The sequence below is a fragment of the Mesoplodon mirus genome (genome assembly GCF_964341445.2).
Source record: "Mesoplodon mirus genome assembly, chromosome: 8".
Lineage (NCBI taxonomy): Eukaryota > Metazoa > Chordata > Mammalia > Artiodactyla > Ziphiidae > Mesoplodon > Mesoplodon mirus.
Window position 1 is genome coordinate 21324214 of NC_138984.1, and position 20805 is coordinate 21345018.

Consider the following 20805-nt stretch of genomic DNA (forward strand, 5'->3'; position numbering starts at 1 on the left):
GGTAGGCCTGGATTGCAATAGTTGCCTTCTAACTGGAGAAATAAGAGGCATCCCTTCACTTATTCATTCAGTTATCATGCATTGATTAAGCCCCTACTGTGCTTTAGGGATATAAAAATAGACTAGACCCATGCAGCTCTTGTCCTCAAAGTCCTGCCACATGAACAGAGCAGGCAAGCAGGCTTTGTGGGACGAGGGGTGAGGGCAATGGGGCAAGCACCCACCTCAACATGGGAAGGGCTTCATGGAGGTGATGAGGCTCAGGAACTGAGTCTAGAGACAGATAAGAATTGGGTTGGGGGCTTCCCTGGTGGCGCAGTGGTTTGGAGTCCTCCTGCCGATGCAGGGGACACGGGTTCATGCCCCAGTCCGGGAAGATCCCACATGCCACGGAGCGGCTGGGCCTGCGAGCCATGGCCGCTGAGCCTGCGCATCTGGAGCCTGTGCTCCACAATGGGAGAGGCCGCAACAGTGAGAGGCCCGTGTACCTCAAAAAAAAAAAAAAAAAAAAAAAAAGAATTGGGTTGGATTGCAAAGGGCTTTCCAAGCCACTGGAATGGCACAGACAAAGGCAGGGAGGTGGAGACAAAGGCTTGGGGTGTGGTGGGAACTCTTAGCGGTTTGGTATTGCTGGGAAGTCAAGGGTAAGACTGGAAATGGTGGGAACGGAACTGGAGCAGGAAGGACGGGCTGGGTCTTGGAGCAACTTTTAAGTCCTATGAAGAATCTTGAAACCTTTCGTGTCCAAATAAAGAAGCATCATTGAGGGCTTTAAGCAGGAGAGTAAGACAGACAAAACTGCATTTTAGGTAGATCCCAATGTGGGGAGAAAGGGTTTGAAGGGGACCACAGAGAGGGAGAGAAGCCAGTTAGAAAACTGTGGCTGTGTCCGCAGAGACAAGAACATAGTCTCTTTTAAATTTTACTTACTTATTTATTTATTTAGGCTGTGCCGGTTCTTAGTTGTGGCACTCGGGATCTTTTAGTTGTGGCACATGGACTTCTTAGTTGTGGCATGTGGACTCTTAGTTGCAGCATGCATGTGGGATCTAGTTCCCTGACCAGGGATCGAACGCTGGCCCCCTGCATTGGGACTGTGAACTCTTACCCACTGGACCACCAGGGAAGTCCCAAGAGCGTAGCCTTGAGTCGTAGGGGAGGCATGGGGGGAGAGGTTCAAGAAAGGTTTAGGAATCTATCCTCAGAAGAACTAGGGTATAATAAAAACAATAACCACACTTCCCGGTTCCTGAGTTCTTTCTACATGTTGGCCACTCTGGAGAGCTTTTTGTACATTTTGTAAGTTTTAATACTTATCCCATTAGGTAGAGGACTCGGGATGAGTAAAGGCTTGGAGGCTCCTGGACCTGTGCAGACACAAATGCCAACTGAGCTGAGATTAGAGGAGAGGAATGAAGTAGGAGCTGGAGTATAGAGTAGGAATGAAAAAGAGCGGGTCCCAATGATTAGTTAAGAGAAGAATTTTATTGGGGACTTTGGGAGAGAATAAGTTTGGACAAAAGTTTGCAAAGTCAAATGTTTCTGTGTACCAGAAAGCTAATGTAAGTAAGTTAAATAGGCAAAAGGCCAGACAGTCTGGAGTGGTGAGGACTGCAGCAAAGGGAGAGCCCAGGTACTCTCGAAAGAGGTCAACTGCTGCACAGCTCCAAATGATGGTGGCCTTGCAGGAAGGAGGGTTCAAGGTAGCCAAACTGGCTGATTATCAAAGTGAAACCAGTTCTCCAGACTTTTGTGTGAATTCTCCCAATCTGAAAATATTGGTAATTCATTTAAAATTTGGAAAGGATAAGAAAAACATTGTACAAAGCACCCCACCCTGCCTATAAGCTGGACATGAGTCTGGGGTGGGCGATGTGAGCACGCTGGTGTTGACCATTTCATCTGGCAGTTGAGTATCCAAAGCAAAGGGGGAATCGGGGTGGTGCACAGACGGGCAACCAGGACAACAGGTGCTGCTCAGGGTCCCAGAGACTTGCCAGCTTCCTGACAAAAGACCAAATGCCATTTGGAGAAGGAGAGATCAGATGTGGTAAGGTCTCCTCCTCACCAAGTGACGGGATCTGCACAGACATCCCTTCCTGGGGTGAGTAAGATCTGTCGTGCTGTGAACAGGGATTGTCAGACATCAAGAACATCTTCAAGCTTCCGGAAGCTCAAGCAGCAAAGGTACATGCTCAGCACTTGTCAGGTAGATGTGAGTGGGCTGGACTGCCTGTTGGAAATATGCCACTGTCTCCCATTCATGTTTCCTGGGTCCATCCTCTGCTGTCCTTGCAGAGTCTCCATTTCAGTTCCTATTCTGTGGTTCAGGCCTTATGACCCTTCCCACTCCCCTCTTGATCCCTTCTCTTGGGACCCCAGTAGCTGTCCCTGGCTTCCTGCTCCACCCTGCCCTCCCCAACCATCCTCAGTTGTGAACCCACTGCTCTGGTCTGACCCGACAACCCAGGGGTCATTGTGTTGTCCTGTGATTTAAGACTGCGGGTCGGGCTGGAAACGTTTCCACGTCTAGGGAGAGAACTTGAATCAGTAATCACTGTAACGGCAAACAAAGAGTGGGAATAGAGCTACATCCTCAGAGAGCTCCATAAAGAGGGTCGGTGGAGAGTGATCTTGGTGGTTTAATCAACTCTAGTCAAGAAGCCTCCAAGAATTAGGAACGGCTAGCACATGTGCCCCTCACTCTGTGCCAGGCAGTCTTGGGTGCTCCTATGCTGAACTTGGGGAATTTGAATTCTCCCAACTATCCCACGAGGTAGGAGCCATTTTTATCCCCACTTCACAGAGGAGAAACTGAGATCCTGGGGGAGAGGTTAAGTCACGTGCCTTAGGACGCGTCGCCTCTTTCCCATCCCAGACTCAGCGCCAGAGTCTGTGCTCTGAAACAGCGCTTCTCAAATTACCTCTAAGGGAAGACCAGTTTCCCCCCCAATTCATCACAGATCTACTCCTGTAAAATACAATAATAAATGAATTACTAGAAAAACGATCATGCGCTTGGACGGAGTGGCAAGGCAAATTGCTCTAAAAGTTTCTGGTTGCTTCAGTTTCTACACCTATCACGTCGGGATGCAGCCACATGGGCTGAGGAACGCTAATCCACTTCCTATACCCTCGCTCATCCGCTGAGGATGCGAAGGAATGAGTGGGGCGCAAAAAAAAAAAGAAAAAAAAGAAAAAAAAATCACTTGTCTGGATTCCAAAGGCTGAGCTGTTAACCTCAGCGCTCACTCCAGTACTAGGGATGCACGAGAGCCTCTCACCCCGTGTTCCTGGTTTGGGTGACTTAGGGCGGTGTGCCCCGTAATTGTCCAGGGGTGAGGTTAGTTAGCTCCAAAGGGCCCTTCCAAAACCACAACGCTGGGATGCCGTCTCCTTCTGCAACAGGCCAGCTCAGCAGAAATGTTTGCAGGGCCAGCTGTTTTTGCTCCCGCATTCATTAATAAAAGTAGTGAATGCAGCCAGGGCCACCCTTTTCTTTCCTTTGTCATGTCCTGAAAGGGGGCAGGGAGGGAACAGGAGAGGCTGCAGACGCAGGGGACGTGCCAGACGTGCAACAGGAAGGGCTCGGAGATGAGGACTGAGAGGAAGGAAGGCAGGTGGGCGGATGGGGGACGGGCGGCGGGGCGGGGGGAGGGGTCGTGTGACAAAGGCGGAGAGACACGTGGAACCAGTTCCCCCAGGCAATGGGGTAGGGGTGCACCTGAGGACTGAAGAACACCTGGCAGTTTCTGGAACAGAGGAGGATTAAGAGCTGCTGAGAAAAATGGGGCTGATGATAGAGCAGGGCTGGGTGGGATGGGGGGCCCTCCGAGGAGCGCTCATCTTACTGGGGACCTTCTTTTGATCCCTTTAGTACTGGGGAGTGGATATTTCTCACAGTCCATCGGTAGGCGGGGAGCGGGGGCGGGGCACACTCTAGGTACTTTATTCAGACTTTAAAGCAGGAAATTGGTTACAGAGGTGGTAGAAAGCTCCCCTGGGCTAGCGGGAGCATCAGTTGAAGGAGCAAGGATTCTCCAGCAAGAGTTCCCACACGGAATACAAGACGCTGCTGAAGCTGAATTTCAGAGAAATAAATAACTTTTGGTATAAGAAGTTTAGTATATAATGTGTTAAATGCCACAGAATTGTACACGTTAAAATGATTAAAATGGCAAATTCTATGTTATGTGTATTTTACCATAATAAAAATTGAACATAAAATGTTATTCCATTTATCTGAAACTCAGATTTAACCAGTGTCCTGCAGCTCATTAAATCTGGCCACCCTACTCCCAGCAGGAGCTAAGACAATGCCAGGGGGCTTCCCACATGGAGCTGGGGCCACAGAAGAGAAACAGCTGCTACTGCTGGTGGAAGAGAGAGACAGGAAGTAGAGGGAAAGGAGGAAAAATGATCCGACCAGTGACCCCCAGTTCCTCCCTCCCAGCAGCCAAAGCGCCTTAGCAACCCAAGGGCAAAGGAGTCTCAGAAATGCAAGAGCAGGGAAAGATCCAAGAGCAAACTTGCAATTGTTTTAAATGACCCAGGAAGGCCACCCGGTGACCACAGTTTTATTTTCTCTGTGTCAATCAAAATAATAACAATGACAATGACGATGATGCAAGAGGCTGCAAATAAGAAAAGAACTTATTTGTGGTTTTAAAAATTGCAATTTGGAAGACACAGATCTGGGTAATTGCAAAAGAGTTCAGGGAAGAGAAAGAGTCAGGGGCTTATAAAGACAAAAAGCCGCAAGGTCCTTAAGAGTTGCCTGGCGAGAACTGTGATCGACTCTGACTCGAGCCAGAAAATATTTGTCCTTAAGGACTCATGAGTTGTTTTAGGGTGAGGGTCCAATAACTAGACAGGCTGTAGTGAGTTTCTGGCGGATGTTTTGGATGACTTAACATCAGATCAAAAGGTCAGATTCCATCCAGGCTGAGACACGCATAAGTCACACTTCCTTAATGGCCTCCCAGATCCATTTTAGAGAGCTCTCTTAGCAATACTAACTCCATTTTGATTTTCCTTTCACATTTCTCCCTTTTGGTTGAGATCTTTCTCTAGAAAGCATCAATGATCAACCACTTGGGTTTTGGGCATCAGTATGAACTCTGTCAGCACTGGGAAGGCTCGTTCCCAGAGAGCTGTGTCCCAAGGAGTGGGGAGAGAGGGGGTTTGTGGGAGAGGTCTGCTTATAGAGAGTTTACAACCATATTTGAGCAACAAGGAGCTATCCACGAAGAGAGTCTTAGGCAGTGTTCAAAATAGGCATGGATCTTCATCAGGAGGAATCTTATAGGAGGGAACAGTCACCTCCAGATGTCAAGCTATCATTATTTCTCTGGAGGGTGTCATAGCACAGCAGTGAAACACACAAAGCCTAAACAGTTTAAAAACAACAAAGAGAGAACGATTAGAACAATGATTAGTACAACTAATTGCAATTTGGATGGCACTAAGCCAACAGACCAGAGGGGAGCCAGCTGAAGGAGATTTCTAGATGTCAAGGTTGAAGCATCTTTTGGAATTTGAGACGTCTCTGATGACGTCATCGGGTGTTTAGTTTTAGGTCTTAGTGACTCCAAGTTAACATGACGGGAGAAAAACTGGAAAGGTTAGTTTGGAGAGTCATAGATACTGGAAGAAATGAGAATTTAGGATCTAATCCAGTTTACAGGTAAATACCAAACCCCCAAAGAAAATTAAAAGCACTAGACCCTAATGTCCATGAAGGCATGACATTGAAACAATTTTTCTCTCTAAAAATCACCCTTATTTACATCAAATATAGTCAAATTAAGACTAATTTGTTTGCAAAATAAGTATGGTTTCAATATGTGGCCTGATTATTTACATAAATGAAACAAGAATAGCAATTGATCTTATAGGCTCTTTTAAATTTACTTTGCTGGAGTTTTTCATAAAAATATCAGACTGAACTTTTAAAGGCCTCTTGGGGCCAGGAAAGCCAAATCAAAGGACTTACCATCAGATTTCATCTGCAATACCTATGGATTTGTGTGAATTCCTCACTTCTTGAGGTCCCCAAAATATCTTGAGGTCCCCAAAATATCTTGAGTTTCCTGCACTGGGCAGGAAGTGCCCTTCCTTACTCCCTGGTAAGGCTGCTGGGAACCTTGTAAGTAAGGTACCGGGCTGTTTTTCCATGGGTCTTCATTGGCTCCATAAAATCCATCTTAGCTCTTTAAAGCTTCTGGTAATATCTGAGCCTATGCATGTTTCTCTCAGATATGACATTCCAGTCAAAATCTTGGTAACATAACCAAAGTTTCCAATTGTGTCTTGTTATAAGGAAAACAGATTCTAACTGAATTTACACAAATTACTATATTGCCATCAAAATAAGAATACTTTGGAATAAGAGTTTCCAAATTCTGGAGGACTCAGGTAGAGAGAAAAAGATAAATGTTTCATCTTTGTTTACAAAGGTACGGGGCTTCCCTAGTGGCGCAGTGGTTGGGAGTCTGCCTGCCGATGCACGGGACACGGGTTCGTGCCTGGTCCGGGAGGATACCACATGCCGCGGAGCGGCTGGGTCCGTGAGCCATGGCCGTCCTGAGCCTGCGTGTCCGGAGCCTGTGCTCCACGGCAGGAAGAGGCCGCGAAGATGAGAGGCCCGTGTACCGCAAAAAAAAAAACAAAAAAAAACTCATTTACTTAATTAAATTCATTCCAATCTTAGCCAGTCCTGACCACAAATAAAATTCCTTTCCAAAGATTCCTTTTTTTTTCCCCATAAACCTTCTACAACTTTCTATATCCATTTTAGTTTGCCCCTTGTTCTCTTCCCATTTAGAAATAAACAGATTTAGGACAAAATCACTTTCTATTCCCTTAACAAAATGCATTTTCATTTCTTATACCTTTTCTTAAAAATTTCCACATATACAAAGGTGTTTTCCTTATTAATTTTAATTACATATATTAATTAGAATTTTAACACTTAGAAACCTTAATTTTGATTGAAAAGAAGTAATCAATTACTAACTTTTATATTAGCGTTCAATAGATTGGCAAACATAAATACATTTTATAGTCTCTAAAAACATGTGCTTTTTTATAGAAAATTTCTCAGCATGGCAACAAGCGTATCTACTAATAATCACAAATATCTTTAGCTTCCCTGTAAAAGGAAGTCTATGTTTAGTCAATGTTTCTGTATCTTATTTTATTTGGGGACGATCTAAGTATTTAATAAATTTCCATCATTTAACTTAATCTAGCAAAACTCTAAAGTTTCAAGTTACCAAAAAGGTTTGAGGAAACTTTTTTTTTTTTTTTTTTTTTTGCCCGTGCCGTGTGGCGTGTGAGATCTTAGTTCCCCAACCAGGGATTGAACTCGTGCCCCCTGCAGTGGACGCATGGAGTCCTAACCACTGGACCGCCAGGGAATTCCTGAGGAAACTATTTTTAGATAGACACATCGTAAAACATAATTATTCATAACGAGTTCACCTAAAAACTATCTCATTTACGTTTACTTACTCTACTTATGAAAATATCATACCAGGTTATTTTTCTTGATGACAAATCTGTAACAGAAATAATATGAACTTATTTGATTTTTAGTAAACCTAGGTACAATAAAAGTATTATACTTAATGTTGATAACTCTAAATACATGTCTGTATTAAGACAAAAAGCTTAAACTAGCTTTAATAGTGAATATTAGTTTAATACTAAATATTTCCCAGATTATGTGAACCTGAAATTCATTTGGATTAGTTTCTATTATATTTCTGAGAATTTGTATAAGTGCTCATTTTCTTTAAGCCAATTAAATAGAGCTTTACAAATTAATTTTGGCAATACTATCTAGAGGTAGAAACATGCTAAATATACAATGTACATACATAGACATGAATACCTACAGATAGACACAGGCAGAGGTCTTATAGTTTTCATTTTAAAACTTTAGTCATGAATTAGGTACGATACAAAACTTACTAGTTTATTTATTTGGAATAAATTAAGTCTACTCATTCAAATGGCCTAAGCCTTTCATTTTTTTTGTGGAGAAAAATTTTAAAATCTGTATTTGCCCTTGACAAGCAATTTTAAGGAGATTGGGCAAGAGAGTCCTTTTTGCAGTTTGAGTTTAAAAAAGGCCTCTTTTCCTTTTTTTTTTTTTGCTCAGTCATAAAAATTGGAGATGATATAGAAGACCAGGTAGAACACTTACATCTCAAAGGCATGGGGAGAGAAATGCAAGCTCCTCTTAGAAGGACTTTTGTTCCTTTAAGGTCAAAACTTTGAAAAACAATCTTTTTTCAAAATGGCCATAATAATCATAGACACTTTTATCAGACTATTGGTTGATTGTTGCCTTCTGTAGGAGATCACTCTTCACTGTCATAAAAAGGAAGTTCAGAGAGATGGGTAATAAATTCACTCCCAACAGTCAACCTTCAGGTCATTGCTTTTCTTTTTTTCTTTTTAAAATTAATTATTTATTTATTTTGGCTGCATGGGTCTTCGTTGCTATGTGTGGGCTTTCTCTAGTTGCAAAGATTGGGGGCTACTCTTCGTTGTGGTGCGCGGGGCTTCTCATTGCGGTGGTTTCTCTTGTAGCGGAGCACGGGCTCTAGGCGCACGGGCTTCAGTAGTTGTGGCACGCAGGCTCAGTAGCTGTGGCTCATGGGCTTAGTTGCTCTGTGGCATGTGGGATCTTCCCGGACGAGGGATCGAGCCCGTGTCCCCTGCATTGGCAGGTGGAATCTTAACCATTACGCCACCAGGGAAGTCCCCAGGTCATTTCTTTTCAATCTACGGGTTATGAACCACTAGTGGGCTGTTAAATCACTTTAATAGGTATAATATACACATTTAACATAAATATTTATTATAATTACACAACAAAAGACAGGTATGTAGGAAAAAAGGAGGAAAATAATAGAAAATATTAGTGTATCACATGTAATAGTAAGGGTAAGTATTGTTCTGTGAAACTAGGGTTTCAGTTGTGTGTGTATGTGCACATGTGTACACTGCTGCAATGTAAAATGTATCTCTTAGGCTTCCCTGGTGGCTCAGTGGTTGACAGTCCACCTGCCGATGCAGGAGACACGGGTTCATGCCCCGGTCCGGGAAGATCCCACATGCCGCCGAGCGGCTGGGCCCGTGAGCCATGGCCGCTGAGCCTGCGCGTCCGGAGACTGTGCTCTGCAACAGGAGAGGCCACAGCTGTGAGAGGCCCGCGTACCGCAAAAAAAAATGTATCTCTTATTGTGGGTCACAGTCAAAAACTTTGAAACCACTGTTTTAGGTTAAATCACCATTCCTCATAATTCTACCCTTCCTAATTGTCAACACCCTTGCTCCTTCAGACCTCCAAACAAACACCACTTACTGTCTTCCTCACACACTCACCACTTCCTTTCCCTTCCCTTCCTCCTCTGGATCCCAGAGACACGGCCTTTCTCTGTCCCTGATCCCCAAGAGGTCCCGTTCCTCCCCTCCCAGCTCTGTTCCACTGTAGGACACCAGAAAAGTGTTTTGGGTACCAAACAAGTGGAAGACAGCAGAGTTGTCCCCGAATATCAGCAGTCCCGGGACCAGGAGAAGAGGAGGGTTAGTGAGGGGAGCTTTGGCTTTGTATAATCAGAGCCCCGAGAAGAAACAGCAGGAAGCAGGCTTTGGGTTCAGGAAAGAATCTGGAAAGAATACCTGGAAGGGGAGTCACTGAGACAGTGAGGAGTCAAAGAGGTGCTGGAGAAGGGAAGTCATATACTGAGCAGGTAGAGGAAAGACCATGTCTCACGGGGAGCAGGGCTCAGCCCGCAAGGCCTGCCAGGGTCTGCAGGAAGGGGTTTCCCTGGAGGCCTGGAGACCACCTCTGGCCTTGCAGGGTCCTCCTTCTCCTCTTCCTCCCCTCCCTCCTCCTCCATCTCCCTTTCCCCTTCCCCCTCTGCTAAGTGAAATAAATAACCCAGGTTGCTCAGGATTAAGCAGACTTCGCTTCAGCCATCATTACTTTAGCCACTGGCCCCTGTGGCTTTGTTCATTCCAGCTTCCTGTCTGATAGCACTGAGGGATGCCCACTTTGCATGATAAAGCCTGATGTCCAGGCTGGGCCCCTGCAGATGACCAGGACCCTCTTTAGCACAGCCCCCTCCCCCATCCCTCTTTTCCACCTAGTGTATTTGTCAGGTTGAGAGCAGAGAAAGTTAACAGACCCTCTCCACCAGCTTGCCCAAACTCCAAGGCAAAGGGAAATGGTCTGTATCATCTAAAGTCTCATCCTTGAAAGCATCTCAGTGGCTTAACTTTGGAGTCCCGGGCTGGGCTGGCAGGATGAGGGGCTCTAGGAGGTGCTAATTCAATCAGCTGATCCCTTTGCCTCAGTTCCCCCAAGAGAAAAGGTCTGAGAGTCCTATCACCTTGTACTCGGTTTGAACTTGGCCCTACGGCCACCCATGTCACCTCCCCTCCATGAGTTCTATTTCCTCATCTGTTCAGGGTGGGGCTCCTATTGAATGGTGTCTAACACCCTTTATGGAGAAACACTTCTGTTACAGGTGTTTTACAGGGTCGAGACAGGTAAAGGGAATGAGCAAAGCTTGCTACCCTGCCACAGGGCGTAGGATTGGATGAGGCAAATGGGAGAACCCTTGCTCTGTTTCAAGGGGCAGCTACTACTCCACTCTACGATTCTACTGCCAACAGAGAAGCTGAGAAGCTGAGATTTTATGTGAAATCTCCAAAATTTTAAACATTGACACCTAGTTTCAAAATTGTTCCCCATCATTGCAGGCCAAGCATAAACATCTGTGAGCCTGACTCAGCCTGTCTGTACCAGTTATCTGCCACGTCCAAATGGTTCTCGAACTTAAGCATGCATCATAATCACCCCAAGGGCTTGTTAAAACATGGATTGTCGGGCCCCACCCAGAGTTTCCAATTCCATGAGTCTGGACTGGGGCCTGAGGAACTACATTTCTAACAAGCTCCCAGGTGACGTTGCTGCAGCTGATCCAGGGAACATACTTTGAGAACCACAGCTCTACTCTGTAGGAATAGTAACAGTATCCCATGTAATGCTTTACGTGATGCCAAAGCAGCTCTCGTGGGGCTCTGTCAATATTTGAGGTCCCTAATTTGACAAGTAGAGTAAGGATGATCATGATGATGATGAAGATAGCAGCTAACTTCTTAAAATTCATCCTACAAGTGGTAAGTATTTTACATGCATTATGGCCATTAGTCTTCACAAAGGCCTCAGAGATCGGCATTATAAATAGCCCCTAATTACAGGTGAAAATAGCTAATATGTGATGGATTTGAAGCCAGACTGTGAAACATCAGAGACCACCTTCCCTCAGTGAGGATTCACAGCCTTCTTACACACTCCATTACATATTCAGATCCTCTAGATCATACTTTTTATAGGTAGATCTCCATAAGTCAAAGCAAACTGTGTGTCACTTAATCATTCATTCACTCAATGAATGTTTCAGCTTAACGTATACCTGCAAGTCACGCTATACAAAGTGAACGTAACAAGCAAGGGAAAAGGATAGGGAGTGATGGGGGGAGGCGGGCAGGGCTATTTTAAGGTAAGCATTCAGGGAAGGCCTCTCCAAGTAGGTGACATTTGAACAGAGACTAAGTGAAAGGAGGAAAAGGGAGCAGCAAGTACAAAGGCCCTGGGGTGGAAACAAGTGTGGCACATTCTAGGACCAGTAAGAAGACCAGTGAGGCTGAGGAGAGTGAGCAGAGAAGAGGTTAGAGGACTGAGCAGGTATCCTAAAGGCCACATCAGGAGTCTGCCTGTTATTCCAAGTATGATGGGGGAGCCGTGGGAGGGTTTTGAGTCAGAGACTGACCAGCTCTGATTAGGTTTGGACCAGGATCCCTCTGTTCACAGGGTGAAGACCAGACTGTGGGCAAGCAGGGGTGGAAAAAACGGAGCTGGTGTCTAAAGGACAAGATGCTCAGATGCCTGAGCCATGAGCTGCTGCAACTTTTCTCAGCCTTGGTAGGTTGGGGAGAGAAATGGTGAGGGAAGGAAGGAAATGGATGCCAGATGCAAAATTAAAACTGATAGGGGAGTTCCCTGGTGGTCCAGTGGTTAGGACTTGGTGCTTTCACTGCCATGGCCTGGGTTGAATCCCTGGTCAGGGAACAAAGATCCCACAAGCCGTGTGGCCAGGCCAAAAAGAAAACTATCTGATAAATCATGGCATGGGAAGTTCTGCCTCCCTGATGGGGACCCAGGCAGAAAGGTGATGGGGCCACTTCTAAGGACACCAGCAACTCAGGTTTCCTGACTCCTGATCTCAGTACCTACAGTGTGACCTTGTTGGGGAGAAGAAGTGTCTGTGTGGGGTTTGGATCTATAGAAAGATGATTCCGGTCCTCAGACCCATCTCCTCTTAAGCCTGTCTAAAATGATCAAAATTTCCCTTTATGGGAGATGGAAATATTTGAAAACTGGATTGTGGTGATGGTTGCACAACTGTATAAATTTACTAAAAGTCATGGAACTTACTAGGGGGTGAACATAGTGGCATATAAATCCTACTTCAATAAGGTTGTTTTAAAAAGAAAAAACATTGGCCTACGAGGGAATCATCCTTTGAACCTTGAACTTTTGAGAGTTTGTCTATCACTAAGTAGCCCACAGCACTTTAAAAATATACATGGTAACATCCACCTAATGGAATAACAACCATGGTGATTCATACTTTTGAAGAACATTTGAAAATATAGATATAAAACTGTGCATGCTGTGCATGTAATTTCAATTTTATTATATGTGTTTGTGTGTGTGTGTGTGAGACAGAGAGAGAGAGAGAGAGAGAATCCAGACCTTAATTCTAGGCTCTGGGATTGTTTTATTTCTGTTTTTTGTTCCCAGCTTTTGATTTTCCAAATTTTCTACAATGAATATTAATAGTAAAGATGTCCTATTAAACAGGTGAATGAAAATAAAACCCATATAAAATTGAGTTAGAAAAGAAGGCCAGGGAATTCCCTGGTGGTCTAGTGGTTAGGACTCGGTCCTTTCACTGCCATGGCCTGGGTTCAATCCCTCCCTGGGAACTAAGATCCCCCAAGCCCCACGGCTCCGCCAAAAAAAAAAAAGGAAAAGAAGCCAGAAAATAGGTCATATGCAGTTATCATTGCCACACACTGTCTGAATGTAAGGTCAGCAGGGGCAGAGACAAAGCAGGAAGGAGAAGGGGAAGGAAATAAGTTAAAATGTTAATCATGGAATCATAGGCGATTTCAACATTTTTCTTTGCCTGTCTCTGTTGTCTCATTTTTCCACCACGAACATGTATTATTTGCCTAATGAAAAGGAGACATAAAATCTTCTAAATCATTGGCTCTATGATCTTACAGATTACTTTCTGCTTTTTCATGGACTATTTCATTCTTCTTTATCCACTGTGAGGATTTAATTTAGTTCAAAAATTTCACAACTATTTATGGAATGCTTATTCTGTGCCAAGCACTGTCCTAGGCACGGCAGGAAATGGAAAGATTATTAAGGAATGATCAGGTCTCTTTTCCCAAGTAGGTCATCAGACCAGTCAGGAAGACAGATACGGATGCAAAGAACTATACCGCTGCTCAGCATGGTCATGGGCGCAGAGATGGAAATATAAGGTGCAAGGAGAGATCAGCTAATTAGTCAGCAAAACTGCTTTTTTTAAAAAATTCTATTATTATTGTAAACACTTCTGTCAAAAGTGATCTCTCTTGCCTTCCTAGCTTGCCAAGTACAGATCTCTGATGGCCTGAGCTATGTGAGTAGGTGGGACTTTTGTTAGGAGCTAATGGTGATTGGCTGTGTGCAGGGCTGTTCTTCATCCTCACGACTGCCTGAGCACAACGTGGGGGCACAGAAAGAATAGTACAGTTGCTAGAAGACCAGGCTCTATAGTCAAGCTCCCTGGATTCTAATTCTGCTTCTTCTGCTCCATAGTTACAGAACCTCCAGCAAGTACCTCAGTCTTTTCTTCTGTAAAATGGACATAATAACAGTACACACCTCACCGGGTCTGTGGCAAGCACTGAAAAACTCATTACGTACTCAGAACAGAACCTGACATACAGAACACACTCTAGGATTTTATTTTATTTTATGCCATGCCATGCCATGCCACGCCACGCACGGCATGTGGGATCCTAGTTCCCCATGCAGGGATCGAACCCGTGTCCCCTGCATTGGAAGCACGGAGTCTCAGCCACTGGACCACCAGGGAAGTCCCTAGTATTTTATGATGTTATATTTATGCTCCACCAAGTAAATATTCATACTATTTGGTATTACCTTCTTCATGCACTGCTTCAAATGTACCTAAAGACCCAATTTATGACAATGATTCAGCACTTTTGATCACCTACTGTGTACCCAATACTGTTCCCCCATGCGGGGAAAGCAAAGAGGAACAGACAGGACCCCACTCTGGGGCTGCTCACAGATCAGTGCGGGAGAGAGACCCAAATACAAATAACAGAACAGGGCTGGTAATTAGGACAGTAGTTACCTAAAACGTCCTAAAGTCCCAGAAAACATTTTTGTCTCTCTGTCCCTAATAGTTAAAATGTGGTTCCCATTACCATGTTTATAGCATTTGCTTGAGAAGGGAAGAAGGAAACGAACGTTCCTTGAATGTCTAGTGAGCGCCAGACGCATTGGGACTGTCTATAACAGTGGGAGGCTCACCGTGTACCAGACACCGTGCTGAGGGCCACATAGGCTTATTCCCCTTTAATCCTATGAAGCAAGTATGATGATTATCCTCCTTTACACATAGGGAAATCAAGGTCTTTATCTCTGAGGTCAAGTAACTACCCTAGGTTATATTGCCAAGAAATGGCAGAGTCAGGATTCAAAATCAAGCCTGCACCCTTAACGACATGCTGTATCTCCTCCCAATGTGTTATTCTACACGGCATCTAATCTAATTCTCGTAGTAACCCTTTGAGGCAGATGCTATTATACCTATTTTTATACATGAGGAAACTGATGTTCCAAAAAATTAAATGCTTTGCCCAAGGTCAAAGAGTTAGTAAGTGACAGACCCAGGTGCCTCCAAAGCTGTGGTCTTTTCAAAGTTACTGTGCAGCCTCTCATTTCCCCCCATGTGGATTAAAGTTGAATTTTCACCCAGGCCCGCAGGAGCACATCCTGGATTGGGAGGTAGGAAACATGACTTCTCATCTTGACTCTGCCTATTACCAGCACTGTAGCCTGGGACAAGTTGCCTTCCCTCTTGAGGCCTTCATGCCCTCATCTATTAAAAGATAATATAGGGTTCATACTTCCCAGGAGTTCCCAGAGGAATGTTATAGAAAGTAAGCTAATACGAGGCTCGGCTGGTATAAACCTAGGGTAGGAGGCTGGGGTGATGCCCAAGGAGTGAAGAGGGGAGAGTCCCTGAAGATAAACACTTCCACACTGTGTGCAGGAAAGGGGTCTCCATCCTGCCATCTGCCAGAGAGGGAAGTGCAGCCTGGCAAGTATATGACTTCATCAGGACTAACAGATGTTCTAGTTCATCTTTGTCAACATCAGCAAACACACATGAATGCCATACATCAGAGTCTAGGGTTATACAGAGTCCCTGCCTCAATGGAGAGGCAAGGCATAAGAAAGAAAGAAAAGAAAAGAAAGAAAGAAAGAAAGAAAGAAGGAAAGAAAGAAAGGAAGGAAGGAAGGAAGACCAATGTCCATGGGAGTTTAGAGGAGGCAACAGGGATGGAAGAAAATTGGAAAGACTTTATAATGAGGATGGAATGGACCTGGATGAGGACTCAAGGAATGGCTCACATGAAAAAGAACAGGAAATGAGGGCATCTTGGACTGAGGGAATTCTGGAAGGCAAGGATGGATAAAAATGGACATATTTTGAAGCTAATTAGTAGACCAGTTGCCTGTAGTGGTTAATTTGCAAGATAAGATGGAAAGCTAGAGGCCAGTTGTGGAGGACTTGAAATGCAAGGATTAGAAAACTTTTTATCCATTATCCTCAAAGAATGTTTAGCCGGAGAGTAATGTGATCACAATAGGGCTTTACAATATTATGTAAATTTGTACGACACACAGTACGACAAACAGGTTGAAGTCCAGAAAAGATGAGCAGTTGAGGAAAATATAAGGACAAGCAAAGATCAATGGATTTGGAAAATAAGGCACAATTGATGACCCTGACATGGTGCTCCCAGAGTGACCTAGGTGAAAGCCAGGTCACAAAGGAGGGAGGACGGGGTAGCTAGCGCCAGAATGAAGATGAAGAGTATTACAATTCTATTGAGAAGCTTCCGAGTAAAGGGAAGGTCAGTAGCTTATGGGACAGGTTTGAGGAAAGTTGGGGTTTTTTTCCCCAACAGGTTAAAGACAGAAAGGAAGAAGTTAGCAGAGAGAAGGAAGAAAGGTGCTAGAAGAAGGAACAGAGTGGGGGAAAGGACCACAAGGTGGAAAGGACTCCCAAGAAAAGGTAGACAGGAGTTACCAGCTTTTCCCTCACCCTTCCCTCTCGAAGTTAAGATATATGGATATATTTGGAAGTTTTAAGGATACAGAGGTGAGTGGATGAGGTTATAGAGCTCTTCACATAAACTCAGCTGTCCTCAGTGTTCTGCACACAATAGGAGATGTTATCGGCTGTGAGGGAGAGAGATGAAGAGAGATGGTGTTTTGGTTTGGGTATCCCCAGAAGCAAACTCTGAGACAAGGATTTGAGGCAAGTAGTTTACTTGGGAGTTGATTCCGTGAAGCAGCCGGAAGGGAGCAGATAGTGAGACAGGGAAGGGAAAGTAGCCAGTAATGGATGTGCACGCTCAGGCTGGTGACGGCTGTGGGCGCTTCATCCAGTGGAGAAGTCTGGGAATCAGCAGAGAACAGTTATCCTTCAGGAGAGGTGAGGGAGCCAGGGAATTTATCTCCCAGCTCCCATCTGTCAGTGGCTTAGGGCTGCTTCCAAGGGCTACATCCTGCAGACACATTAGTGGACAGTAGCATGCACACTGGCAGAGAGGGCACCGCAGGCTCTGGCAGCCAGGTGCAGGCAATTGGAAGCATGCCTGAAAAGGATACTAGCTGAGAAGATGTGGACCCAACACCAAGAAAGTCTGCTAGATGTAAACTATTGTATATCGAATGGATAAACAACAAGGTCCTACTGGATAGCACAGGGAACTATATTCAATATCCTGTGATAAACCATAACGGAAAAGAATATGAAAAAAAAGCATGTCTATATGTGTATAAGTGAGTCACTTTGCTGTACAGCAGAGACTGGCACAGCATTGTAAATCAACTATACTTCAATTAAAAAAAAAGAACATCTGCTAAAAACGGGGGTAAGGAAAAATGTTCAAAATCGACAAAGTGAGGTGTGTAATAATGATTCTTCAGAGGTACATAAAGGGAGTTCTCAGCAACAGTAAGAGTCAGTTCCGATTAAAGGGTGTGAATCTGGTAATGATCTAACAAAGCACAACTTGGGACCCAATCAGATTCCAGAAACACTTCACCATCTGAGGGATGATGACAGGGAATGCAGATGGTCAAGATGAGCTACGGCCAAGCATAGGCAGCAAAGGGCACAAAGTCAGGGGACAAAACCATTCCTAGTGCTGAAGACCCAGAAATGGGCTGGTTGTTGCAGCATCTAGACATGGTTTAGGGATGCAAAAGTAAATGCCACCGAGGAGTTGAAGAACTGGAAATGGGAAATTATTGGTTGTGCTGCCCTCATTCAGCTGATGGAGGAGCTGAGAGGAACAGAGAGGGGAAGTGACTTGGACAATGGGGCACAGCTGGTGACTTTCAGTGCCAGAATCACAGCCCACATGCTCCACCATTGCCTTCCCTTGGGACAGATCCTAGTGATTATGAAAAGTTGAATCAGCAGATGGAGGGAAGCAATAGGGTAAAGAGAGTGTAATCAGAGCATGGCTGGAGCTGGAGCAGCTGCCTGGTCGATGACAGTGGAGCAAAGTTATGGCCTTAAGGAGAAGGAGATGGTGTGGCTTTGCAATCAGGGCAGCCCTGGCTCCAGAGCTCTCATACAGGAGGGTGGGGGCAGTCTGATGGGAAGGAGATTTTGTGGATATGTCTTGCAGCTGTGTTTGCAAAGAAAACAATGTTTTTCTTAGACTTTGGGGAGGTATTGGTGAAGATTACAGAGAATGAGCTAAAGCCCACTCCCTGCTTTCAACAAACCACCCCTGGGTGCTGTCATAGATCAAAATAATAGATCGATCATCGACACGGATGTCACAGAGATGTTGTGTGGAGGAAATGTTTGCTTTTGGCAATTTAGCTCTAGGGAATGAGCAATTCATTTGGCTAGACACAGTGAAGATAAAGGTCATACTTTTGAGAATAAGCCTAAAGCCCATAAGTCTTAAAAGCTGACCTGCTCAGTTTCACAGGACCCCAGAAGCCCACGTGTCTTTTCTACAACTTCCTGCACTGTTAAGACATGACAAGAAGACGCAAGTCTTACTCTCTAATAGGTTTGCCTCTTGCTCAGGACTTGGGGGAGGGTTCAGGGATGGGGCAGAGTGAGAAATTACCCAGGTGGGATCATGTGACAGTCATGCTTAGAAACAGTACATCCACCCAGGCTGCGGGCTGGGGGCTGAGAGCCCTGGTCCCACTCTGTTGGTCTCCTCCCTATGGCCTTTGTGACATTTAGGGGTGAGAGCAAGCTGCTAACCCAAGCTGAAAGGCTGCTGAAACCTTGTCTGGGATCTTCAGGGCCCACATTTCATACTGGAAGACACCGCTGGAGGTGATTGGGAGTTGTCTGCATCAGGAATGGCCTCTGAAGTGAACAGCTGCCAAACAGGAAGAGTCTCCTAACAGAAGAGGGACCCTGAGGTGCTGCACTGAATTGATGCTAGTGATGTGACAAGGGTTCCAAGGTGGGAAAAGTGGATGAGACAAGACTTCAAGGGAAGAGGTATTTAATATGGACAATTGGTTTTCAACAAGGGTTCTAAGACCATTCAATGTGGAAAGGACAGTCTTTTCAACAAATGGTGCTGAGGAAACTGGACATCCACATGTAAAAGAATGAAGTTGGACCCTGACTTTACACCATATACAAAAATTAACTCAAAATGAATCAAAGACCTAAGAGTAAGAGTTAAACCTGTAAATCTCTTAGAAGAAAATATAGGAGAACATCTACATAACACTGGATTTGGTGATGATTTCTTGAATATGACACTAAAAGCACAGGAAACAAAAGAACTAGATAGGGAATTCCCTGGCAATCCAGTGGTTAGGACTCCATGCTTCCACTGCTGGGGGCACGGGTTAGACCTCTGGTTGGGGAACAGTGCGGCCAAAAAAAAAAAAAAACTAGATAAATTGGATTTCATCAAAATTAAAAACTGTTCATCCAGAGAGTGAAAGGGTAACACACAGAATGGGAGAAAATATTCACAAATCATATATCTGATAAGGGATTACTCTCCAGTTTAAATAAAGAACTCCTACAACTCAGCAAAAACAACTCAATTAAAAATAGACAGAGATCTTACAAGCTCTCATCACAGGAAAAAACAATTTTTATAACTATTATGGTGACAGATGTTAACCAGACTTACTGTTGTGAGCATTTCTTAGTCTATACAAATATCGAATCATTATGATATACACCTGAAACAAATGTAATGTTATTCCTCCATTAAAAAAGGAAAGAATTAGGCAAAGCGGTAAATTTTATGTTATGTGTATTTTACCACAATAAACAACAACAAAGAAAAGGCGTTTAGTTGGTGGCAGCGGAATGATAATACAGAACTGAGAACACAGAGGAGCCATAAGTGGGCTGTCCTCCCATCTCAGGAGAGAGAGGAAGGTGTAGTCTTCAGGAGAAGAGCATCTGAGACAAGTTTGTTTGGCGTAAGCTGTAGTGTATATGGGCCTGAGCATGCTTGGAAAAGGTACCAGATGCAGGAGAGTTTTTACTTAGAAAAAAAGAAAAATCAAAACCTCAAGGTCCCATTCTTGTCTTCTGAGCTGGCCCATACTCTGTCTGTGGAGTGTGTTTCTCTCTAAATAAATCCACTTCTGGGCTTCCCTGGTGGCGCAGTGGTTGAGAGTCCGCCTGCCGATGCAGGGGACACGGGTTCGTGCCCTGGTCCGGGAAGATCCCACATGCTGCGGAGAGGCTAGGCCTGTGAGCCATGGCCGCTGAGCCTGCGCGTCCGGAGCCTGTGCTCCGCAATGGGAGAGGCCACAACAGTAAGAGGCCCGTGTACCGCAAACAAACAAACAAACAAACAAACAAAAGTGGGTGGTGGCCCAATTCCTGGAAATCCCCGCCCCTCCTTGAAATAGCTGGAATACTCCTCCCACTCATTAGCCTATGAAATTACCCACCCCTATAAAACTGATAACCCCATACCCTGGGGCCACTCTTGCCTTCTGAGATGGCCCACACTCTGTCTATGAAGTGTGTTTCTCTCTAAATAAATCCATTTCTTACCTAAAAAAAAAAAAAAAAAACTCAAGGTGGCACAGAATTGGAGAATGAACTTATGATTACCAGGGATGAAGGGTGGGGGAAAGGGATAGTTAGGGAGTTTGGGATTGACATGTACACACGGCTATATTTAAAATAGATAACCAACAAGGACCTACTGTATAGCACAGGGAACTCTGCTCAATATTATGTAACAACCTAAATGGGACAGGGTATAAATGAATCACTTTGCTGTACACCTGAAACTATCACTACATTGTTAATCAACTATACTCCAATATATTTAAAAAAAAATTACTTCAAGGTGGTGTAATGG